Here is a 27,828-nt window from a genome sequence, read left to right on the forward strand (position 1 = left end):
CCAGTTCACTGGGCTGGGTGGCACCAGCTGATCCAACACAACGCAGGGTCTGAAAAATACCTCTAACACCAATCTTAGGATTTACAATAGTGATGCTATCCATAGGAGCAACTGGGGAGGTAAGGAATCTTGTGGCATCTGGCTATGTGACTCCTGAGCCATAATTTCTAGTTTGTGACTGATTTGTTCATTTTACAAAGGTGGTCTGGTCCCCCAAAAAGGAGGAGGTTTGTTTTGAGAAGAGGCTGTTATCATCTTTGTTTCAAAGTTAAATAGAAACTAAATTCCTCCCAAAACTAGCTTGGCCTATGCCCAGGAATGCACAAGGGCAGCTTGAGGGTTAGAAGCAAGAGAGAATCAGTTAGGTCACATCTCTTTTACTGTCACAATTTTCCTATGTCAGGTTTTTCTCACTTTCACAATGTTTGCAAAAGCAATTTCAGTATTAATTCTGGGAGCTTCAGCAACATATTAACCTTCCTGTGCCTCAGTTTCTTCATCTGTAAAGTAAAGGTGGTAATAACAATAACCACTTCACGGATTTGTTGTTATGATTAGAGGAGTTATTATGCGCCAAGCTCTTAGAAGAGTGGGTAGCACGTACTAAGAACTATGTAATTGCTGTTTTTACCCAGGCTACTTCCTCTGTTCCTTGACCTAGTTTCCCAGAATGATTGCTTCTCTCTTATTAAAGAGAAAGTAATCTGCAAGAATTGACAATAAACTTCTTACTGCAATTATGCCTGAGGGAGGGCTAGAAGAAAATGTGGTAGTGATCAAAGAGAATTTAACTTTCATTTGTAATGTTTTGATTTTTTTCTGAAGAGAATAGATGTTTGTGTTAATTTTGTAACTAACTGTGCTTTTAAAAAGAAGAAAAAGCAACAATATTTCTTCCATGTTAGAGACTGCTAGTGATTACCAAACTCCAGGCTCTTATCTTTCTCCTGTTCACATCGAGATTCTATTTCCCAGCCTCTTCTGTTATTAGATGTAGCCATAGGACTAAGATCTAGCCAACAAAGTTTTACTGAGGTTCCATGCTCTACTTCTGAAAATATACTTTTTTTTAGGGCTGAAGAAGCCTAAGGCAATGTTTGGTGACTTAAGATCAGAGGGAAACTATCCCTAAAGTGATGGTCCTATTACATAGATCCTGTGAATGCAGAGTTCATTTGGAAAAAACATTTGTATTTTAAAATGTTAGCCCCAACTTTCAAGTTGTGTTACTGCTTCAATCATATTGCTAAAACTCTGAAAACAAGAACACCATTTGTTCTAATATTATTTATCCTCTTGGTATTTGGCAAAATGTCAAGGACATCAGACGCATACATATAACCCTCATGTTGTTTTTTTATTTCCTCACATAAATATTTCACTGAGAATGAAATATTTTGAGGATTATTCTCTTGTCATTTTTATTTATGTTTAAACCTTAGCTCCTTAAATTCTGAGTGTTCACAAAGGATAGCCTGCTACAAATCGCCAACTGCTTCCAAATCTCAATTGCATATATTTTTCATTTTATTGTTTAACACAAGTTTAATTATCATATCCTAAACATGTCTTTTACTAGAACAATGAAATATCTCTGATGGCCAAAATAATTTTCTCTACCATTAAAGATGCATGGGGAGACTACCATATAAATAAGGGAGATTTAAAACGCCATTAAAATCAAAATTGCTTCTTATTTCTCATATGCAAATAGTGCATTTCTCTCTTGGTCTCATGCAATCAATTGATTAAAAACAACAATAAGATAAGGGGTGGAGAATCTAAAGGCAAAATATTATCATAAAATTTGTGAGCATGTAAAATATAATTAAGTTGAATTTAAACATTTAAAGCAGAAGAATCATAGAGAGATTAAAGGAGCAAAAAGAGGTGGTGTGTTATTTTTGTTTTAGACTTTTAGAATGGATGTATTTGTTCCAAATATAATTTTCAATTTTGCCAGCTTTAAAAAAACTTCATCAAGGCCAGAAAAAAATAACACGTTAAGAAGACATACTCTTTCTAAGACTGGGAGAATATATTCATTTAAAAAGAAGTATGTGGGCTAATAAAAAAATCCAAACCTCAATTACACAAAAATTGCCAAAAACTAACCCATTATGTTGCTTATGTGACATTATGTAAAATCGAAAAATCATAAGGACCATGGTGTATTATTTGCCCATGAAAACCAACAATAGAAATTAGCAAATATTGAAAACTTGCATCTTTAGAGATTCTTTGACATCTGTTACTTTAAAAGCTTCTCTTTATAAAATGGCTCTGGAGCTTAATTCTGTGTTTAAATCCATATACCCAACCACTCTCAGAATAAAATTAAAGTTATTTATATACAAAATTAATTAGGAGATGTGTCAATGTTTCCTGTCATTTATTTGCTAGTTTCACTGTGAACCTTAGTGCTTCTGCTGCATAAATGCTATGAGGAAAACAGACACACATTGACAAATGAAAATAATTATTTCATAATTATTCCAATAATGTATTATGAATTTAATGCTATTACAGAAAGTCATTTCATATACCTGGAAGCCACTCTTATTGCTGGTGTTTTGTTTTTATCTGCAAACTGGATAGTCATAATTTAAAGGACCTCTATAAAAGATAATTTTGTTGACCACAGTTAATTTTGACTGTTTCAGTCAGCTAACTACATATCAATGTGTGTACTTTCCCTTAATGGCGTAGAGCTTTTGCTTGGAAATTAGTTATCAAGCCAGGACTACATTTCCCAACATCACTTGCCTCTATGAGTTTTCACATGAGACTTGTTGTTGCCAGTAGAATGTGAGTGAACGTGACAGGTACTGTTTCCTTTCCAAAGAGTTCTTTCCAAAGTGATCTTTCCAAAGCATTTCTTTCCAAAGTATTCTTTCTTTGTGCTCTTTTTCTGCTCAAGGCAAATGACCTCAAAGGTATGGTCATCCATACCATAAGATGAAAGGAGCCTGTCTCTCTAAATCACTAAATGGAAGAGCATCACCTGCTAACCAGGAACACCTACTTAGGACTATTAAGTGAGCAATAAATAAATTTCTTTTTTGTTCGGGCCATTAAGCACCACTGGATATTCTTTTTGCAGCTCAAGGTATTTGTTATAGAAGCTAAACAATATAGTCTTATTAGAATAGTTGAAAACATTGAAGCCTAATGTCTATTTTCTATCTGGTAAGAGAAAGCACCTGAAGGAAGACCTACAATGACATAAGAGATCAACCTGACTCTAACATTTGTCACCAGTAAATTGCTAGAGTGGATCTGACTACTCTGTCTACCTGGTTAAACATCTCTCCCTGCATCCTCACTACTTCAAACATGCCCTCCACAAACCACTTCTGTTGAAGATGATCCCCTAATAATAGAATTATTTCACTGGTGAAGAATATAAACAAGGTAAGTCTACCTGTTTGAACTTTTAAGGATACAGAGCACATAAAATAACAGTATAGAATGAGAGAAAGCAATCCTTGTTAACTAGAATCCCACTAAAACATATAGTGTGATAGGCCAAAACCGCTGTTTTGAAATCATGTATAAAGACACTCAGAGAATGATGTTAAAAACAACATAGCTGCTCAAGGAAGTCATCGAAGGCCAAAGCACCTTTTTTCCACCTACACTGCCATCTTTGTTTGTGACTGTCATGTGATTGTTTCACCTCCAGATATCAAGGCATTCCAAAGAAAAGAATGAAAAAGTGGTAAATGACAAAAGACATGCCCATACTGACTGTATGCCTTTATTTTGATGAAAACAATAACTTTTCTGGAAATTTATGTGGTAGACCTTTGCTTATATTATATTAGCGAGGACTGGTTGCATAGCTACTCTTAGCTGTAAGGGAGACTAAAGAGTTGACGATAGGCACATTCTCCAGAATGTCTGCCCAGGTAATAATTTCACATTTTTGTGTATATCATTTCCCATTGAAAGCTTTTCAGAAACAAAGTTTTAAGATCCAGGTTTCATTGGTTGTACGTATTTGTCAACATCTTTTTTAGCTAAAGTATATATTTATAAAAATGTATAGGACACGATGTGTGGGAATAATTTTGAATCAGAATACAAATACAATTTAAGAACTATAGGAATCATGTAATGACATTTTAATCAGCACATGGAAAATTAATAAATGGATCCCAGAATCTAAATGATGCATCCTATATATTACTAACTCTACAAGGTCTCACGCTATTGCATTAAAAATAACTTTCTTAAGATCCTAGTGTGATAGTTATACACATTCATATGTGTGTGTGTGTGTGTGTGTGTGTGTGTAGGCATTTTACTGTGTCTTAATTACATTAAAGATATTGGTCAGATTACAAAATGTAATACATCTAACTTTATGCTGTTTAGTAGATTTTTGTCACGTAATATTTATTTTAGCAACAGATTACTGATATTTAGTTGGAAATGACTACATTTAAAAATTCTTCACATTACTATATTGAGCAAAATCAAGTATATGTTACTAAATAGGGGAAAAGGAATATTGAGTATTTAACTAATGGTGTGGGCCATACAAACAAACCAAAATATATATGTTCTTAAAGAAATTTTCTGTGGGCATTTTTAATTACATAAGATAGATTTTTTTAAACACGATGTTGTGAATCCTTCGAAGACAAATATGGCTTTAAAATTGTAGAGCCCAATTACTGTACCAACTTAAAAATCTAAAGTACTCATAAGCAACAGTGTGTTTCATTTACATTGGTTCAGCCTGTTAGTTACACAAACTATCAGAACTGTGTACTTTAAATGATTTTAAGTTGACACGCATTCTAGTCACAGTAATGAGGGTTGAAGACAAGGCAGAATACAGTTAAGAATAGTAATTCACCATATTTTAAATGCCAGTCCAGAATTTATTTGTTCCTTCTGCTAGTTAATACCTATTATGTGAGTCAATATGGTAATAGTAGTAGCTAATATTGTTGCCAAAGATTCTACATTATTTTTATCATCACGGCAATTGTGCAATCTATTCGTTCCTATTCATGTCATATATTTAGAAAGGTTAAGTTGCTTTACCCTAGATTACAGGAGAGAGGGCATAGCTTTTATGTGCCTAAAACAGGAATCAAATGCTGGCCCCTCTCTCTGATCCTAAAGGATTATAAAAAAGGTGAACTATGCCTTCCCTGAACTTGGGGAGGCAGCCTGGGACAGGTGATGAGACATAATGAGGCAAAAAGAAATAGCATATGACAGAAAACCCAATTATATTGAAAGATTGCTTGAAAATCATTTGTTTTAGTCTTTGAAAACTTTTTACTTCAAAATTATGAAAGGAAACTGATATAGAGGTGGGTTTATTAAAAATACTAAATAACTTCAGAAATTTTTAAAACTACAGGTGAATAAAAAGTAAAAATAGTTAAATGGCATTAGAAAATATGAGACCTTTTGAAAATATGTTTTTGAAGGCATACTGTTTCTGGAAACATGTAATTTCATGGGTGATCTTCCTTCTTGGATATGACAGCAAAAGAAAAAATATATAAACTAGACTTTATGAAATTAAATTCCGTTGTATATAGAAAGACACAATCAGCAGCATAAAAACACAACTCAAAATGTGATAAAAACATTTTCAAGTCATATATCTGGTAAGGAACTGATATCCAGTATATATATAAAGCTCTTAAAACTCAACAAAAACAAATAACCTGATCCAAATATGGAAAAGACTTGAATAGGCATTCTCTAAAGAACATATACAAATACTAATAAGTGCATGAAAATATGCTCAACATCATTAATCATTAGCAAAATGTAAATCAAAACCACAATGAAATACCATCACACAACCATTAGGATGACTACTATCCAAAAAATAAATAAATACATAAAAACAGGAAATACCAAGTGCTGGCAAGAATGTAGAGAAATTGGAATCTTGTGTGCACCATTGGTGGAAATGTAAAATGGCATAGCTGATATGGAAAACAGTACAGCAATTCCTCAAAACAAATAAAATGAAACTATCATATGATTCAGTAATTTCTCTTCTGAATATATACCCAAAAGAACTGAAATCAGGGTCTCAGAGAGTTGTTTACACACCCATGTTCACAGCAGCATTATTTACAACAGCTCAAATGTGGAAGCAACCAAGTGTCCATCAATGGATGAATGGATAAACAAAATGCAATATATATGTGTGTGTGTGTGTGTGCGCGTGTGTGTATAGGAATTCCTATATATATATATAGGAATACTATGTATCCTTAAAATTCGGACACATGCTGCAACATGGATGAACCCTGAAGATATCATACTAAGTGAAATAAGCCAGATACAAGAAGACAAATACATTATGATCCTGCATCTATGAGTAGGCAAATTTACAGAGATGGAAAGTACAGTGGTGGTTACCAGGGATGAGGTAGGGGAAAAGGGAATTACTGTTTAATGGGTACAGTTTCTGTTTTGCAAGATGAAAAGAGTTCTGGAGATGGATCATAGTGACAATTCTACAATAATATGAGTGTACTTAATACTATTGAGCTGTATATTTAAAAGTCGTTAGGATAATAAACTTTATGTTATGTGTATTTTAGTATAATAAAACATTTTAATTAAACATGCATATAGAAAATATAGGTGTGGCGAAGAATACAAGTAAGAGAGATTTATCCAAGACAGTTAAAAATTGAAACAAAACGTTTAAAAGATAATAATTTTACTCAAGAAATGTAAGTACATTTGTGCATGGAATCTGACTCTAAAATCTCGAAGTGTTTTAATCTCAAGTTCTTTCATCTCTGTGCTCTATGTATGAGTTCCCCAGTCACAGAATTGATTAAATTTTCTTTGAAAATAAGGATTGGTCAATAATTATTAAAAATATTAATCAGATAGGCTTTCTCCATTTGGGTTTATTAATTATCTGCTTTTGAAATGCAAATAATCAGGGACCTAGGAGTGCTTATTAAATTAGTAAAAGAGGAGAGGACGCTGGGATATGGGTGACCAGAAGATAGCTCCCCTCTCCTGACTCCCAACCCCAAGCCGTCTGTCCCTGCTGGTCAAAGCTGCTTGGGACCTGTGAGTGATGGAGCACAGGAAAAAGGATACCTCTGCTGTATTCTGTAGAGGACCGGAGTGGACCTTTTTTCTAAAGGGATGAGTAAGTCTCTAGAGAACAAGATTGAAGTGTGGAGAAAGGAACATAAATAAAAACGGCAAATTCATAACTCTCATACAAATGTGAAATGAATATAGGCCAAGGCCTGCCTTGCATAACTATTACTAAATTAATTAATGAAGAAAACAGACAAAAGTGCCACAAGGGTTAAAAAGGTAACTCAAAGTTGCATACAACATTTATAGTCAGATAACGAATGCTGAAATGTTATTTACACAGGAATGAAAAACTGGCAAAACTAGTCAATATTCTCAGAGCGACAACTAATTGTATTTCATCAGATATAATTTGCATTTCTATGGCCAGAAATCATTCTCATTTCTCTCAGTTTTCCACGAATTATCATCTATCTCTATAAAGTTATGAAACAGCCTAGTCAAAGACAAAGGCAGAGATAACTCAGATGGAAGAGCTTGTCAGGACACCCACCATGTTTCAAAGTCTTTCACAATTTCTCCTCACAATATATAGATACAAATAATTAAATCTGAAAAGGAAAAAGATGGACTATCTGGGAATGGGTGACACAAATTGAAATAAAATCCTTGAAACAGATGAAATATAGTGTAGTGGAAATTCAAATAATAGCATGGAACTAAATAGAACCGTTTAAAAAATAAAGGATTGGAGGTTGGGGGGGCAGATATATAAGCTGTCCAAATTTGTCCTCAGGAGGAAAGGCAGCAATAGAAAAAACATAAGTGAACATATTTTAAAGATCTCAGTATATAGAGTTGGGGGTATACAGGGCACAAATGGAGCATCTTGCTTGAGAAAACACAAGTATCTTTGTGGGTGGTTGCTATTTCCTTTCCAAATAATAGTAGAAAATTATATTTGGGGTACTGATAATAGAGAAAAGGAAAGAAACTAAAAGCAGGAAAGACTGATGATGATTCCGACGTATTTTTTCTCATTACCACACTTAGACCATCACTTAGCCATAATGTCACCAATAGGCTTAGCTCTAAATTACTGATAAATTATCTTCAGAGCATATACTGAAGGAGGAGTTTGGAGCTTGGTTTATGTTTAAAAAACATCTCTCATGAAGTGTCTTAAAGTGAGGCTAGGATTTGTTTGTTTGTTTTTGAGTTGTTTGGATTGGTTTGGTTCTTTGGCTCAAAGATAAAAATGTTCTGACATGAAGAAAATGAATACAATATGCCTATCATAGCACATCTTGATGTTGTTTATCTTCTGCTTACTATTCACACCAATTAGCTTCCAGGTCATCTGAGGAGTAAGACCTCAGAAAGTGAGACAAATTAGGGTATAGGTGGTCGCACAAAATAGACAAGGGGAGTTTGCTGGTAACTGTGAGGTTTGGGAGGAAACAGTGTAGGAGAACTCAAGAAATATAAACAGTGGTTTTAGGTATACAGCTAATGCAAATGTGTATAATTTCAGTACAGCTTCTGCAGTTTTAAAGATGCCAATATTGAGTGCTATGGCATTTAACATCAGGAAAATGAGACTCGGGCACAGATGGGTTTTCAGGCTTCAAGGGAACAAATCCTTAAATTTAAATAACTGTGAGAATAATTACATAGTTTTGTTGCAAGTTACAAGGAATACATCACATTCTTTCAAATAGGCTTTTTGTTTTCTATAATTACACCTTCTAGAGAGTGTTGCAAAAAATACTGAAGCATATCTTCCTCAATCAGCATGATCATCATAAACATTGAAGTGTATTTATTAATGCTCTCACGTGGGCTTCTGTGAGAAGAACTATTCAGAGCTACAGAAATTGGGGCTGTCAGTGTTTAAATTTTCCCATATAATTATAAAACTTGATATTTAAATTTCTCAGCAATGACAATGAAAATAATTTTTATATAAATTACATATAATGCATATCACATATAAAATATTTGTAAATTATCTGTGTCAATCAACAGACATTAGCACTAACATTTTTCTACCATTAGTTCATAAGGACAAGGTCAGAATAGATGTTTACTTTCCTGGGAAAACGTACAGGGGCATCTGGAACCCAAAAAGTGTGATTAAGTCGTTATTCTGCCCCTAAGCAAGGAGAAGGGAAACTTCTGAAATTGAAAAACTGGAATAAGATTTTCCTCTACAGTTTTCTACAAACAGATTTCCTTTCCCTCCAACTGGAGATCCAATAAAATACCTCTTTAAGTTTTTTTTTTTTTTTTTTAATCTGTTGGTTTTAAACAACTTGACTCTAAAGAAAGCATCTAATCATTAATTCTCTCAAGAGAGAAAGAAAGTGAGGTCCAGGAAGATAGATCCAAGGGAAGATCCTACAAAGACTCAGGAAATGTGCTCAAGCCTCTTTGAGTAGGAAATTCCAAGGTTCCAGAACCAGGAGCATGGTCTGAGGAAATGGGGAATGGTGATATCTGTGCGGACACATCCCTTTTGACATACCGATTCCCAGTGAAGTAGGCTGTGGTCAATGAACCTCTAAAATGTGGGGCTCATGGAAGGGATCTCTGTGGCAGGGTCTAAGGATGGTACTGCTAACTGCAGTTCCTACTGGAGTCAGTAGACTCCTCTTAGTCCATTTTCTGTTGCTTATAACAGAATACATGAAATTGGGTAATTTGTAACGAAAATAAATGTATTTCTTATGGCTTAAGGGCTGAGAAGTTCCAGGTCGAGGGGCTGCATCTGGTGAGGGCCTTTTTCCTGGTGGAGACTCTGCAGAGTCCAGGGTCAACACAGGCATCCCACGGTGGGGAGGCCGAGAGTGCTAGCTCAGATCTCTCTTCCTCTTCTTATAAAGCCACCAGTCCCAGTCCCATGAAAACTTATTAATTCATTAACCCATTAATCCAGTAATCCAGTAACCCATGAATAGATTAATTCATTTATGAAGGCAGAGCCCTCATGACCCATGTCCACCTCTTAAAGGCCCCACCTCTCCAAATACTGTCACATTGGGGATTAAGTTTCAACATGAGTTTCCGAGGGAATAAACAATCAACCTGTAGCAGACTCTATACAAATTTTTATTTTTGTAAATTGCAGCTAAACTACAAAAAAATTTTCAAGCAAAAGTCATTTTTTATAATTTCTTACATATTTTACAAATATTTCAGAAAACATTGTATCAATAAATATATATATATATATGGAAACACATTCATTAGCATATTTGTACATTCTTCAGAATATTACATTGGTCCACTATATTAACAATATCATGGCTTGACATGTGAGTACCAATCAAAAATTGACTGTGGCTTCACTCTGCTATGGTGCCCTCCCCAGGTAAATGACAACAGCAAAAATAAAACTTCCCAATGTACATAGCCTTGATCATGTAACCTAGTCATCCACTTTGTAGAAAGAAAAATAGCCTTCAGGATAAACATATGGCTCAAAGGTAGTGCTTAATGACTTGGCTACTGGATAGGGACCTGATAGAATAAGTTGAATATCGAGGCAAGGATGAATGATGTATGAGGATGGCCTTAGTGGATACGAAGTGTAAAGATCTCATATCATCCACCAAAAACGCATCTACCAAAGAAAATAATGTAGAATCTTTGGCAGCAATATTAGTTACTAGTATTACCATATCGATTCACATAATAGGTGTTAACTAACAGAAGGAACAAATAAATCCTGGACTGGCATTTGCCAGTATTTGCCTTAAGCAAGTGGACATGAAATGTGAAGGTCTCATATCATCCACCAAAAATGCATCTACCATTGAAAAGGCATTAAACAACCCAGTAAATAAAGTGACCAGGGCTGGTTCACATCACTCTGCCTGTGCCATAGAAACTCCAATGCTGGCACAATGGGAGTACCATGGAGAAGCCATGGTGGCAGGAATGCAGGCATGCATTGTAGTTCAACCTCTGTCTCTCCCTAATCCCACCTCTCTCTCTCTCTCTCTCTTTTTCTCTCCCTATTTCTCTCTCTCTCTCAGTCTCTCTCTCTAGTGTTGAGGGCATTCCTCAAAACATTTTCTGCAAGCAAATCTCCATCTCAGAGACTGTTTCTATGATAATTTAGATCAACGTATCACTCCTCTGTTCTCTTCCTTCATCTCTACTTTTCTCCCTCCCTCTCTTCTTTCCTTTCTTTCTTTCTTCTTGTGTGTGGGACAACATCTCCAGACTATGAGGAGTGGAAACCTACTGAAAAATGCCTGTGTCCAGTAAGTTAATGACATTAACTGCCCAGTGATGTCACACTATGTAGAAAAACATACATTCTTTCAGAGCAGAGATGGGCCAATTTTTATTTCTGTTAAAAGACAGATAGTAATATTTTAGGTTTTGTAAGCCATACAGTCTCTATTGCAATTACTCAATTCTTCCACTTTAGTGCAAAAGTGGTCCTAGACAATATGTAAACAAGTGAACTTGACTGAGTTACAATACAAGCTTATTTATAAAACTAGATGGCAGACCAGATTTGGCCCATTAACACAAACTTGTTTAAAAGCATTCAAGAAAGAGTAGGAGTGTTCACAGTGCCTTGTGGAGGTCAGTTGAGAGAGTGGGTTCAACATTTATGACATAACTCCTAGAATCTTCTGTGTATAGCATGAGACAAAACTTTATTGGTTTCCTCATGTCTCTCTAGAATTCACAGTCATTAAACAGAGATATTTCCCCATTTTCTTCACTTTCTACTGTCACTGCCCTGACTCCAGGTTGCTACATCTTACCAGCCAGCATCTCCTCCCAGTTGTAGGAAAGTTACCACCTTTTTACCAAGGCTAAGTCTGTGACTTAGAGTAGTCTCATTTCCACCATGGTGCAGCACGGAAACTGCCATGCCATTGTTTCACAACATTGTAATTGCAAATAGAACAATGTAAGAAAACAGAAGATCGGGTCTTGTTAAACAGTCCATGCATTGCTTTACTTATTTTTAATTATTTGAATAGACAATACATTCCTATAGATCCAAGTGCAGAAGATATAATCAGGCCTATGGTAAAGTTTCTTCCACCATCCTTTCCATTCCTGAGGAGTTCCCATCCCCACACCTCATTAGGTAAACACTGTTCTTAGTTTCCAAGGTGTCCTTCCATTGTTTCTTTATTTTGACTGGGTTTTAATTAACTTGACTATTGTACTTTGTGCTCACTACTTCTAAGGTAATGACATTTTCATTCTTCTAACTCCTGTGGCTGCATTTAAAATTTACAATTTGAAAGTGTTCTTTCATGTAATGGCACTAGAGGTTCTAATATGAAATGAGAACTAAATAAACACCTGGATATCCAATACAAGTCTGTCAGAGGTAAAATTTCAGGTATTTATATTCATAGGTCACATCTACATGAAGCAGGATGATTTGATTTTCTATGATTAGAAAACAAATTTACTTAGCTCTGGATATGTAGAAGGCCTAATGGAGAAAACCCAGAGTTAGAATAATTAGAGTATGGACAGTTGTACAGCAGTGGATTCAAGAGACAGGTTTATACATGGGGGTAAGATGAATCAAGGCAAACAATGGAAAAGAAGACAGGCTGAGGTGACTGTCCAGGCTGAGTGAGAACATAGGAGATGATTGTCTCCTCAAGCACTGAGCTCAGGTCTAGGCATTAGTCAAGAAAGGAGCATTATCGTCTCTTTAAAGAGGCCTTCAAAAGGAAAGAAAATTATGTTTCTCTGTGTGGGACTAGCCCAAGTTTTATAGACTTAGGGTGGGGTAACACCAAGCATAGTAAAGTTTTTGCTTATATTTTTTAAAGTTTTAGCTTGTATTTATTTATTACATGGAAGAAATCCAAACTAAATAACTAATAGTTGATAGATTTTATTTGTTTCTTACGAGTTTTAAAGTGGTCTTCAAATTTCTATTTAAATACCTGAAAAACAAAATACTCTGGTTCTGAGAAAAATTATTTTAAAAAGGATGGAAGGCAATAAAAATGACAATTTTCAAGAAAGTCTGTGAGATAATAAGACACTTTTTCTGGCACTCAGCTCAAGATCTTAATGTTGATGAGGATTTGCTTTATTGAGGTGGTGATTGAGGTAATGGGTCCAATAAGAAACTCCCTGCACTCCTTCAGATAGGCATTGACCAAGACCAAAAAAGAAAAATGTATATATCATATTTTTTTTCAAGGAAAGGGAATGCAATTTGATGATGAACTAATTTAAGGTGGTCATGTTTGTTTTTTGTTTTGTTTATAAGTACAAATGAATTGGTTAAGGAGATATCTAAAAATGCCTCCTTTTCCCTATGATAGATTTGCTGAGTGTGTTGGGGGATACCTTAGCAGTCAATCAATAAGAAAAAAATGCATCTATAATAAACTGCTAGATGATGCAAATTGTATTATGCTATATATTATTATTATAAACATGTATAGACTTGAATATGAGATTTTTTAAATTCTCGTTTCTCTTCCATGTTATATATAAATTTATTTCTATTTTAAAAATATAAAAGAAGAGTAAGTCATTTCTAAATGATCCAAGAATACCAAATGAATTTAATTTCATTCATGTTACCTGGATCAAGTTGATTTATTTTGCCATTCTCAGAAATATCAGCTGATTGTCACTTGTAGAGTATAAAGAATTTAGAAAATCATCTTAAGAGTTTTTTAGTTAGTTTATATTTGACAATTCAGAAAAAAAATATGATTTTATATAGCATCTCAAAGCCCTTAACGTGATTGCACAAATCTGATAACACAAAAATTTCACACTGTGTTCTATTACCAAAAATGTTGATTTAATCTTCTAAACCTGATTAATAGTTCTTTCTTTGTCATCTGGAAGGTACTGTGTATTCGGAGTCTAGATAATAAATCAAGCCTTCTTTAATCTCTGTTCTTGATGACACACAATTGGATGTGGTGGGAATTTCCAGTTTTTAAATATATTGGGGAGAAAATCCTGACTCAACTCTTTTCTTATCACTTCATCTCACATACCTCTACTCTCTCCCTGAAGATAAACCACTGGGGTCAGAATGAATTATTGTAAATGCCTCCCTTGTACTGAATTTTACTGAAACGTATTTTCTTCCCAACTAAAACTGGGTCCTCTAGTTTCCTTCCCAGCTGTTTGCTCATCGTCTGTCACCTTTTCTTTCTCTAATTTGGTTACACTGGATGCTACAGATACTTAACCATGCTAATAAAACTCTCTCCTAAAAATATTAAGATATTTTAAATAGTGTAATAAACTAATTAATTTCCAAATAAATGTAATGATATAAATGCCAATTCAAACAGGCACGAGGGTACATTGTCAACATAACATTGTGTTCCAAATATTTCTATAGTTTATTAACGTTACACCAACATTAATAAAATTATGTAGCCAGTCATATGACACATCTTTCTTAACTGAGGAATATACCTTCCAAAGAAAGTTATGAGCTGAGTTCAAAATATAAGAAAAAAGTTACTCTATGAGGTGAGGAGGACTAAAAGAAAAATAAATCAATAATTATATTAAAATATATTTGAAGTCAAAGTCTTTAATATATGGGTATTCACTTAAGTCTAGAAAACATCCTCTAGTTACACCAATTTATAAATAAGTTATCTGTTGACTCTCCTTCCAGCTTGTTGTACTAAATTAACATTGGTCTGATGTTTTTGAAATTCTCTTGACAAGATTCAAGAATTGCTCTTTATGGTTAAAATGCTAATGCAAATATTTAGCTTTCTTTTCCCAGTATACTAGAATCTGGATATATTATAGAAATTAGATACTACCTAAATGTGGTGCCTCACACCTGTAATCCCAGCACTTTTGGGAGGCCAAGGCGGGGAGATCACCTGAGATCAGGAGTTCAAGACCAGCCTGGCCACAACATGCATTTTTAGTCTCTACCAAAAATACAAAAATTACCTGGACGTGGTGGTGCACGACTGTAGTCCCAGATACTAGGGAGGCTAAGGCTGGAGAATCACTTGAACCCTGGAGGCAGAGGTTGCAGTAAGCAGAGATCACGCCACTGCACTCCAGACTGGGAGACAGAGCAAGATTTTGTCTCAAAAAAAAAAAAAAGATATTGTAACTTCTAGTTCAGTATAGTAACCTCAGCTTCAAATTCAAATATTCTAAGACTACAAATACTATTAGTTATTTACTAATGTGGAAACAATTAAGTTTCTTAAAGAAGAATCCTTGTGATGATGGTAGTCACAGAATATAAGCACCTTTCAGGTTGATGAGTTGCCAGTTAATGTACAATTAGCTTAAAATGTTCTTTATATTTTAGTGACTCCCATAGGGCAACTCTCATTCTCTTTCACATACTATAGCTTGTGACTTTTTACTTCTTGACACCTACTGCTAAGACCTTCCTGAAGTCTTTTTTTTTTTTTTTTTAAATTTATGCCACATTTTTACTTTAGACTGGTTTAAACTTGTCATATTTTTCTAATTGATAGTCTGGTGTGTATCCCTACTGACAAAGGGAAGAAAAGGGTGAATATCAGTCTGCATTTCCTTACACACACCCGGCTCCAAAAACACATCTTCTTCCCATAACCCTCATCTTTTAAGAAGATAATCCAGCCAGGCACGGTTGTTCACGCCTGTAATCCCAGGACTTTGGGAGGCCGAGGCGGTGGATCACGAGGTCAGGAGTTCAAGACCAGTGTGGCCAAGATGCTGAAACCCCGTCTCTACTAAAAATACAAAAAAATTAGCTGGGCGTGGTGGCCCAGCCACTTGAGAGGCTGAGGCAGAGAATTGCTTGAACCCGGGAGACGGAGCTTGCAGTGAGCCGAGATTGCACCGCTGCACTCCAGCCTGGGCGACAGAGCAAGACTCGTCTAAAAAAATAAAAAAGACGATAATCCATGACACCATTTTAAAGTCTCGGAACAGACTGCCCAACTGATTCTTTAAATCACAATGTGCTTTGAAATACAAATGAGTCTTATTACATGTGTTTATGTCTATGAAGGATATCATTATCAACTTAATACATCTGTGCCTTTTGCTTAATGTCTAAAAAGAAAGAAAATTGAATGTGTTAGGAAGGGAAAGGATGAACATCAATAGGCAAAAATAGGGGTGGAAACTTTTAATCCCTTATCTACTTTTATTAGTTGTAAAAGATTTACTATTCCAAGACCTGTATGGCTTATGTGCTTGCTTTAGAAATCAGAGAAGGTTAGACCTGGTGATTTCATTTTGTCCCTTGGGCCAAAGAAATCAATGAAGCTTATGAAATCCATCCATAACTATGAAAACCGTATAGCTTTTAATCCACAAGGGGACATTTTTGATAGAGGGACTGTTTTGTAAGGTCTAAAATTAAGGCTTGATAAATTCTATATGCTACTTTAAAATCTGGTGAAATTGAAGGGCAAGTGGCATAACTGCAAGTTTCCCTACTACCTTGCTTTCTTGAATCAAGTACCCTAGCAGAACAATTTTTATTACGGGGATCAGGAGCACTTTCGGCTTATGCCTGAGTGTCAGGCTTCAGTTCCCTGCCAGTTTGCAGAATTATTCAAACAATCCAATCACATCCTTCCTTGGGAACCAGACAGCAACCACCCTCTATATACTACAAAACTTGCCTTCCATATCTCTTGACTGTTCACTCTGTTCCCAAGTGCAGGCCCATGTAGTTCTGCATAACATGCAAAGTCCTCCTCCCCAAGACTATGAGTATATATAACTAAAACATTGCTATCAATCTCATCTATCCAGTGTTAGGATCGTGGATTTGACACACATCCCCATAACCCTAGGATGGGGAAACCTTTTCTCACCAGTAGGGTGAATGGTGACAACAGAAAAAAAAGAAGAGGGACACAGTAAGAATGGCTGAGCAAACTGGAACATATGGTCAACCTAGTTAGTACATTTGTCCCTGGGAACTTAAATCAATAGAAGGAAGAGGAAGGAGTTGAAGGAGAAAAAATTCTTAATCTATAAGCACAAAAACCAAAAGATTTATTGCTTTATTTAGCCTGCAGCTACAAACTAATGCTTTTGTCTGACTGCTCATTCATACATTTACTTATTCATTTAAGAATTTATCTATTTCTTTGAAATATGTATTGATCATCTATTTTGTATTAGATATGTTGGTAGAAATAGATTTTATAAAATCTCTTTCAGGAAACAATGCACAATTTTTTTATAAATAGTTTTAACATGTATCTTGCAACTGAGCAAAGCAATAAGGGAAATACCAATATTTTACTTTAAAATTTGAATTTTTTAAACCAAACAAAACTAGAGCGTTGCTTGCTATGATTGAAACTAATTTTTCATGTTAGCTGAAAACTTTTCTTTGATAGATATATAAAATGTTGAATATCCACGCCAAAAGTTTAATATTTTAGGCCACAAATTGGTAACATTTCTTTGTCAATTTGAAAATCTTCTGAGACAAAATGTATCCAAAGTATTAACTGGGCAGTGTTTCATATCACATAAATCATCTAAAAGTTTTTCTAAAACCTTATAATTTTCTAAATGTTCAAAGAAATGATATTTGATACTGGTGGAAATTTCTGTATTCTAAAGACAGTGGCCTAAAGATCTTCAATTTTTGGCTTGCTTCCCCTTCACCTTCTGCCATGATTGTAAGTTTTCTGAGGCCTCCTTAGCCATGCCTCCTGTGCAGCCTGAGAAACTGTGAGTCAATTAAACCTCTTTTCTTCATAAATTACCCAGTCCCAGGTAGTTCTTTATAGCAGTGTGAGAATGGACTAATACACCAAAATCACGATATATTCTGTTAAATTATTTTTTGCACAACAAACATCTTTTTAATTTTGCTTCATCACAACAAATTGCAAATGTTACTCTGCAATCTGCAACATAGTTTTTTCCAGTTTCTCTTTATCTATACAGTTCCATAGCAGTTGTACTAGTATCTCTCCTGGATTCTGTATCAATAGTATACCTTCATTTTTAATTTGAAATTGTATCCATACTTACTCTTTTCAACTAGCAAGATATTTTATATTATGATTAAAATATTAATATGTATTTCAAGTTAATTACCAATCCTAACTTACACAGATATTACAACTCATGCTGTCTGCATAAAATATCCAAACAAATATGTTACAATGTTATATCAATCATTGAAAATAATCATTCAAATTGATTCAATCCATTGAATATAACTAGATTGGAGATGTGTTTGCATGCAATTATAGGAACAATACATAGATCCAATGCACGCACACTCCGGGAGAATGATGCAGAGGTAAAAGTCAAATATAGTCCCACTAGAACAATAAAGATTAGTTAAACGGAAAAATACATCATGTTACTACAATTTTTGTATTTAAATTTTAACTAAGTAAATCAGATATTCAATTCTTCAATCATAGCAGCCATATTTTAAGTGCTCAGTGGCCACATGTGTCTAGTGATTACCACAATGGACATTGTTGATATGAAGACATTTCCATCATTACAGAAAGTTATTTTGGATAGTACTGGTCTGGAGTATAAAAAACATAGAAATGATAAATTATATAGGATTTGGGGGAAGTTGCAAAAACCAAACACCATGAATAATATAATTTCCATGGGAAAAATGTAGCCCTCACACAACTTTTGTCTAAGACTTCAGGATTTCCTAGATTATCCATTTTAATATCACTTCTTGGTGTGATTACTAAATAGAATAGTAATATATATTTGTCTAGAAAACTTAAATAATATTGTTGAGTGCTACCTGTTCTTTTTCACCATTTTTTATTTAACCATATAGGACCTTTATTTTATACCATTAAATATTAGTAACAATATTTGAAATAATCTATTATCTTTGTTTAGATTATCTAAAATAATTCACAAAAATAACTTTGCAATATTTTCACTTTCAGAGAAACAATACCAGTTTTTATCACTTCTGTTTTCTTTCAAACTTACACTAAAACACAAATGAAAACCCTGTATATAACCTGTCAATATTTCCAAAAAAGATCAAGTCTCATAGGGAATTCAAGCAGCATAAAACAGGTAATAATTATATTTATCCACTGTACTACAAGTAGTAGATACCTAATAAGTTTCTGATGAACCTAACGGATCTCTTGCATTTAAAATACCATTTTAATAGGAACAGAAACTGTATATTTTTGAAAACTCAGGTACTTAGCTAAATTGCCAGCTTATTTTTTGGACAAAAGTGGTAACTTTTAAGTTTTATCTAAGTTCCCTCCAAAAAGTACAATCATTTCCTGTAATGTATAGAAATGCATTCCATTTTTAGTGATATAAACATTATTTATTTCACTTTCTCGCTGTTGAGATCATATTGAAGGTAAACAATTAAAGCAGGTATCAGTATCATTTGAAAACAAAATAAAAACAAATCATTTTATTTCTATGTACATAAAATTGCAGTGAAAGAAGTTTTGAAATAATAGTGTTTCGTTCCATCACATATACCCTGTATCCAGATGAACGAACTGAACTAGGCAGCAGGACTTGTTTGGAGTTAGTCATTCCTGTTAGACTAACCTACAGACGGATACGGAAATGTGAGCAAATAAAAACTCCCAGAGTCCTGCAATTTCATTTCTTGAATCATGTTGAAATGTATAATTAAAATTGCTTCTCACTGTAAAATTTGAAAGAGGTGATGTATTAGTCTGCTCAGGTTGCCATAACAAAATACTACAGACTGGGAGGCTTAAACAATGGAAATTTCTAATAATTCTGGAGACTGGAAAGTCCAAGATGAGCATGCCAGCATGATTGGGTTCTGGTGAGGGCTCTCTTCCCAGCTTGTAGTCAGCTGCCTTCTTTCTGTTTCTTCACGTGGCAGAGAGAGAAAGAGAGCAAGTACCCTGGCATTTTTTCTTACGATGGCACCAATCCTGTCATAGGATACCATGCTCATGACCTCATCTAAGTCTAATTATCTTCCAAAGTCCCCATCTCCAAATACCGTCACATAGGGAGTTCTGTTCAACATATACATTTTGAGGGTGAAGGAGAATACAGTTTAGCCCATAACAAATGACCAAGCTGAACCAATGTAGTTTTATTCATGTTTGATATACATGGGCTCTCATCTCTGCGAGCATGTATCTGTGACTAAAGAGCATTCAGTAACATGGGATAACCTGGATCGATGACTGGTTCACTTAATTGACAAGAATATTACTTTCTACTTCCAGGTATTCATACAAATATTTTGTTTATTTGAGTCATTTAGCACTAAGAATGATTAGATTCTAATTTCTAGAGTTATACCAAAATATATAAAGTAGTGTGTAAAGTAAATTGTTCACAACTTATGACCTTGTGCGTTAACAAACGCTTAAGGTTTTTCTGCAGCTAAAAATATGTAGAAACTATTAGAGGTCCAAGGTTTGTAACTTTCCAAGATTAGATTTGATCTGAATTATATTCATCTTGCTTGGAAGATTCTCCTTCCACACTAACTATTATGAGTGGAAAAAGAAAAAAAAGCTAGGTTAGTATTCCACCCACAGAAACTTCTACTTGGAAGATTAAATTTCTCAACATGACTAGTAAACTATTTTGAGCAGTGAACACTTGAAAGTCTTAATTTTCATTTTTACATTATGGATTTATTTTCTCTTTGCTTTTCACCACATGTTGAGAAATAATTGTCATCACTAGAAATTATTGGGATCATCTCTTATAAGAAAAAGTTATAAAATACAGAAAAATAATTTCCAAATACTTTTATTATAATTTATGTTGGGTTTTTTTTATTATTATTATTTCCATAGGCTTTGGGGAACAGGTGGTATCTCGTTACATGAGTAAGTTCTTCAGTGGTGATTTGTGAGATTTGCTGCACCCATCTCCTGAGCAGCATACACTGAACCCATTTTGTAGTCTTTTATCCCTCACCCCATTCCCATCCTTTCCCTATGAGTCCCCAAAGTCCATTGTGTCATTTTTCTGTCTTTGCTTCCTCATAGCTTATCTCCCACTTATAAGTGAGAACATATGATGTTTTGTTTTCCATTCCTCAGTTACTTCACTTAGAATAATAGTCTCAAATCCCATCCAGGTTGCTGACAATGCCACTAATTTATTCCTTTTTATGGCTGAGTAGCATTCCATCTATCTATCTGTCTATCTATCTATATACACACACACACACACACATGTATGTGTGTATATAGATAGATAGATAGACAGATAGATATATGTATATATATCACAGTTTCTTTATCCCCTCTTTGATTAATGAGCATTTTGGTTGGTTTCATATTTTTACAACTGCGAATTTTACAACTGCAAATTAACCTGCTATAAATGTGTGAGCATGTATCTTTTTTGTATAATTACTTCTTTTCCTCTGGGTAGATACTCAGTAGTGAGATTACTGAATCAAATGGTAGTCCTACTTTTAGTTCTTTAAGGAATCTCCACACTATTTTCCATAGTGGTTGTGATGATATGATTCCATACATAGAAAACCTTAAAGACTCCTCTAAAAAGCTCCTAGAACTGATAAAATATTTCAGCAAAGTTTCAGCATACAAAATGAATGTTCACAAATCAATAGCTCTCGTATACACCAACAGTGACCAAGCTGAGAATCAAATCAAGAACTCAACTCCTTTTACAATAGCTGCAAACAAAATAAAATAAAATAAAATAAAATAAAATAATTTAGGAATATACTTAACCAAGGAGGTAAAAGATCTCTACAAGTAAAACTACAAAACACTGCTGAAAGAAATCATAGACGACACAAACAAATGAAAACATACCCCATGCTTCTGGATGGGTAGAATCAATACTGTGAAAATCACCATATTGCCAAAAGCAATCTACAAATTCAATGCAATTCCCGTCAAAATACCACGATCATTCTTCACAGAACTAGAAAAACAATCCTAAAATTCATATGAAACCAAAAAAGAGACTGTATAGCCAAAGCAAGACCAAGCAAAAAGAACAAATGTGGAGGCATCGCATTACCTGGTTTCAAACTATCCTTATAAGGTCACAGTCACCAAAACAGCATGATACTGGTATAAAAATGGGCACATAGACCAGTGGAACAGAATAGAGACGCAGAAATAAACCTAAATACCCTAAATACTTACAGCCAACTGATCTTCAACAAAGAAAACAAAAATATAACTGGAGAAAGGACACCCTATTCAAAAGATGGTGCTGGGATAATTGGCAAGCCACATGTAGAAGAATGAAACTGTATCCTCATCTCTTACCTTATGCAACAATCAACTCAGGATGGATACAGGACTTAAATCTAAGACCTGAAACTCTAAAAATTCTAGAAGATTACATCGGAAAAATGCTTCTAAACATTGGCTTCAGCAAGGATTTTATGACCAAGAACCCAAAAGCAAATGCAATAAAAACAAAGATAAATAGCTGGGACTTAAACTAAAGAGCTTTTGCATGGCAAAAGGAACAGTCAACAGGGTAAACAGACAACCCACAGCTGGGAGAAAATCTTCTATACATCTGACAAAGGACAAAGAAAATCTATACATCTGACAAAGGACTAATTTCCAGAATCTGCAATGAACTCAAACAAATTAGCAAGAAAAAAAACAAATAATTCCATCAAAAAGTGGGCAGAAGACATGACTAGACAATTTTCAAAAGAAGATATACAAATGGCCAACAAACATGAAAAAATGCTCAGCATCACTAATGATAAGGGAAATGCAAATCAAAACCACAATGCGATACCACCTTACTCCTGCAAGAATGGCCATAATCAAAAAATCAAAAAATAATAGATGTTGTTATGGAAGCAGTGAAAAGGCAACACTTCTACACTGCTGGTAGGAACGTAAACTACTACAGTCACTATGGAGCTTCATGGTAGTTTTGATACCAGGACAAACCAACTTCCTTTTCTTTAAATTTTAGAATGACACTGACCTTTTAATGTCTTATCACTGCGGAGAAAGCAGTAAGTCAGGGCCCCACCTAATTCCAAAAATGATGCTTTGGAAAAAGACAAAAAGGTGATACAAAACATCCCTTTATATTGAGAAATCTGGTGAGATACTTTTAAAAATTTTCACATGATATGGTTTTGGAAGTATATGATTTAGGCCTGCTTTTGAATATGATATGAAATCAATCATGTAACTTCGGAAAATGTTAAAACTAAAATCACAGCAGATTTTAAAGAGCATGTCATTGTCAGAATAAATGATAAAAGTTGGCATATAAATTACTTCAGGAGTCAGCAAATGGTACATGGGCCAAATCTTCCCACTTTCTGTCTCTGCATGGCTCATGAGCTAAAAATGGATCTTGAATTTGTAAATGGTTGGGGCAAAAATCAAAAGAATAATATTTCGTGACATGTGGAAATTATATAAAATTCAAGATTCAGTGTTCAAAAATAAAGTCTTATTGAAACACAACCACACTAATTTATTTGCATAATGTCTATGGCAAGTTTTGAGCTACAAGGACAAAGTTAAGTAGCTGTGGCAGAAACTGTATAGCCCATGAGGTCTAAAATATTTACTATACAGAGGTTAATGAAAAGACTTTGTTGACTCCTGATGATCCTACATTTAGAAATATATTTGTTCCTACATTTAGAAAAATACATTTATGTCAATATGAACAAAATAATAATGTTGTATAATATTTCATGTACAGTTTTCTTTTTAGTCTAACCATGAGTATTTACCTTCAAATTAGCTACTTAAATAACCAGTAGTCAACTACTGTAAAACCGATATTTTTAATTCTTTAGTTATATAGAGACTTGTGTAAGAGTAATGTAAATATAATCTTATATATGGTAGGCAACTTGTTTAATTTTTCCAAAGCATAAAAATAATCACTAGAAGATATGTCCCTTTCCCTTTCTCTGACTCTAGCCTGTGTCTTTTATAGTAAATTGTATTTTAGGACATCAGGAAAGTTTAATACATAATATATGCTTGGAAAATAAGAGGATTCTATTTTATATATAAACAAATTTAGATGATTAAAAGAGATTGTTAGTAGCATTTTAATGGACTAGAAATGTATATTCAACCATGTACTACTATAAAGGTATATCATGAGCTGTGAAAACTATGGTTACATTTGCAAAGATTAAAAGTGGATGGGGATGCCACTGTTAATAAGAAAATGGTGGAGAGATAGAAAAAATAATCTAAGCTGTTTCAAAACCTCTCCTCTTTTTGCTTTTGTTTTTCCAAATTCACTTTACCTGAAAGGAAATATTGACTAGAACATTTTATGAAAATGTTCCCTATTTTACTTATATAAAAATAACCATGAAAAGGTTTTGATATAATTATTTGGATAGATTTTTATGTGGCTTATGATGTATATTGAGTCCTGATATAACATTAGTCATTTGCATGGTTCATTAGAATTAAGCACTATTTAACATATAGGTCTGAAAAATGAAGTGGCCCCTAAAATGAAATCTATGAACAAAGAGAAAAAGGTAAAAATGGAAAAAAACACTGAGTCAGCCAGGGCACAAAATTTCCATATGTCTAAGCATCCATCCCCTTGAGATAAATGCCACTAAGTCAAACAGTGTTTAGGTTCTTCCTGAACAATTGTACTCCCACAGAAGACCTCATCTGTGTTTTTCTGAAGTGAAGAGAGGGGGCAATGTTGGGCCTCCAGGTATCATCCTAACGAAATATGTGTAACATGCCCAAAAGACTAGCCCCAATCTGACTCTAGGGTTCAGATCTTTTAATACCACACAGCCCCTGTCCAAACTGAAACAGCTTCTCTTTGGTACCTCCTCCCCTAAGGTATTTCCAAGGCTGGAAGTTTCTCTTTCCTTTTCTCATAGCCTCCTAAGAGGCAAGCAGAAAAGAAGTATGTGGGATGGATGTGTATGTGGCAAGTGTGGGAAAGGAGATGTCTAATTATTTTTGGTTCAACTTTTCTCTTAGTTAGGAAGACAAGCATAATGACCTGACTCTGTCATTTTGGCTGGTGCCAAGTTATCATCTGACTCTTGATATGTTCATGATTAAAAGTAAAAGCAAACTAATTTTCTAGACTCTAAATCTAAGTATGGAGTTGGTTCTGTTTTCAAGGGCAAAGAAACATCTTCAGAAAAAAATCCCCAATCTTTCTGCTTCTTATATTTATTTTTCATAACATACTGTAAAGATTAGCTAATCACAAAACCAATCACAGTATCTTTTACAATACCACAAAGGTATATATTTTTAAATTATTATCAGAAAGTATGGCTATGTGGAATTAAAAACCAGAATTTTTAGAAATAATACTAAATTCAGACATTTATGGAAACATTTCATTTAAACAACTGGCTCTTCAGTGGGCTCTCCTTAACCTATTTTCTCAGTTGTTTAGTTCTTAAAGTATATGCATGGAGACTAAACTACTGGATTTGATTTTGTCTTTGGCGGGATTTTAGCCTCCTATTTATCATGTGCCTGTGTTAGAAATCAAACTAGATATTTTAAAAATCTGTGTTTAAAGGTTTACTAAGGAAAATGTGGTATCAGTAGTGCCTGTGGGTGCTCAATAACTGTGTGATTGAATGGATGTTCATTAAACAAAATCTCAATTCTATTATAATAATTTAGTTTCATTATTTTATTTTTATTTTTATTTTTGTTTTGGGAGCAGAGGTTGATTAAAGAGGATTAAATATGGTAAAACATTACAAAAGTGCATTTTTAAAACATCAGAACTATTATGTGTCAGTAACAACATCTACATATAAGAAAATGTTTAATGTTTAATATTGGAATCACACAGTAACCCATTAAATATCAAATCTAATGTCTTCCTCCTTGAGAGTGATATGTAGAGCCTAATAATTTACACTTAGTCTAAATGGAAATTTATTGTGAATGATATGCAACCAAAAGTCATCATGAAATTTCATGAAGAATATAATTATAAAATGATTAGAAAGTGATGGTGAGTTTTAGCTATGATTAAGAGACACCCAGACTTCCCTTTCCTCACTTGATTTAGATTCATTGAAAGGATGTTGTCGGGGGCTAACCAAGAACAACCAAATCGTTACAATATATGTGTTTCTTCAGCTCCTTTTTATTACACTAAAAACGTAAAGTTTACTAAATTAGGCAATTCATAGTCAAAGGCAGTCAAGCCTCACATGATTCCATAAGCATGGGCTTGAGAACCTCTGCATAGAACAGGATTGCATTTATGTGCTATGATTTTCCTTCAATTGAATGTTTCTTTGTTTCGATTTTTGAATGTTCCCTTTTTGATCTTTTATATCGATGTATCTTGACCATATAAGGTTGCTTTTATAAGAGCAGATTTGGTGTGGAAATTGCTTTGGAAAAATGTTTCACTCTATCGCAAGTTCAGTGGTCTCATGTTGATTGATAGAGTCATAAATTCAAAAGCATGATATAGAACATAATTTATTTAATACTTTAGTGCTTTAATATAAAAGATGACTGGCTTGAATATGCAAAGAATTTAACATTTCTTACGTAAGATATTCAGAAAATGTTAACCTAGTTCCATTTGTTTTCAAGACTCGTGACCACTCATATCAGGCCATTCTCACCTTAAGAGATCCAGAATACAAGAGCTGCTGAAAATTGTGGAAGTCCTACTTAGGAGCCCATGTGATATATAGTTTGTCAAAAAACATTTTATCAAAAGGGAAATAGATAAGGAAACTGACAATTTAACTTTCTCTCTCTAAATATGCTCTGAAATTCATATACAGTCCAACATTTTTGGGAGGTTTGTTTAGCTGACTTAACAGTTGTCAAAATTCATAGCAGGGTAACATGACTCATAAATTATGCTATCTGTTAAAAACTGAATTCATGCCTAAAGAAATATAGTCGGTGAAGCATGTGCAAGTTTCAATAGTGCATCTCATTAATGATGAGATGATATTGTGGCCAAAAGTAGGAATTCTCTTGAGATACCAACTGAATTTTCTTTGTCATCAGTCTCCCTCATAACCTCTGGTGGTTTATTACCAAGTGGAAAACAAGTCTGCAAAATGTCAATGTCACCAAACTGTAACAATGATCTATAATTTTGATAAATAAGGTTGATATAATGGGTATATTGTTAAAAATCAACTACAAGTTAATATATAAATATACTCTATGTAAAATTATCTGATAAATAAATGCCATCATTAAGTAGTATTGGGAACATGATCCATTATGATATCATCACATTTCTGTCCTAGCTGACATTCAATGGTGTTTGTAGATAACAGTTGTAAAAGCTCATTAAAAACTGAAAGTATTTCCAAACATTTCTACATTTGTTCCTTTTTCTTGATTTCTAGAGAATGCTCCAAAGTTTAGGAGAAGATGGAAGAACTGGGGAGTAGGAGACAGCAACAGAGACATCCCGGAAAGACCGGAAAGGACTGGCTAGAGAATTGCAATCATCATGGATGACCGAGGTGGACATGCCTAAAGTTATGGAGAAAAATACTTAGAAGAACTTTTAGAGAGGTAAATTACAGTGCATGGTAATTCAGATACAGCAGAAAAGTTAATGTCTGAGAAGTTTCTCTATAGCAAGGGTACTTGACAGCAATGGTGCTAATGTACATCCCATTTTTTCTTTTTCTTTTTTTTCTTGCCTATAAAGCTCCTGCCTACAGAAAGAGAATAATTCAACAAGTAGTGTAGCCTACAATTTACCAAGAAGAATTGGCAGAGCAAAGACAGAAGCCTCACCAAAATGATGACATTATTCACATTAACACATAACGGCTCT

The 27,828-nt window shown here is 34.2% G+C and overlaps 1 long non-coding RNA gene across 1 annotated transcript; it reads left to right on the forward strand.

Annotated features, from left to right (window-relative positions):
• On the forward strand, positions 1 to 27,826 carry LOC114678417 (uncharacterized). The gene is made up of 3 exons (XR_003729830.2): positions 1 to 119; positions 27,389 to 27,560; positions 27,700 to 27,826. It is a non-coding gene; the product is annotated as an uncharacterized LOC114678417 (long non-coding RNA).
• Positions 27,827 to 27,828: the final 2 nt, after the last annotated feature.

This window comes from Macaca mulatta, chromosome 5 (genome assembly GCF_049350105.2).
Source record: "Macaca mulatta isolate MMU2019108-1 chromosome 5, T2T-MMU8v2.0, whole genome shotgun sequence".
Taxonomy (NCBI): Eukaryota; Metazoa; Chordata; class Mammalia; order Primates; family Cercopithecidae; genus Macaca; species Macaca mulatta.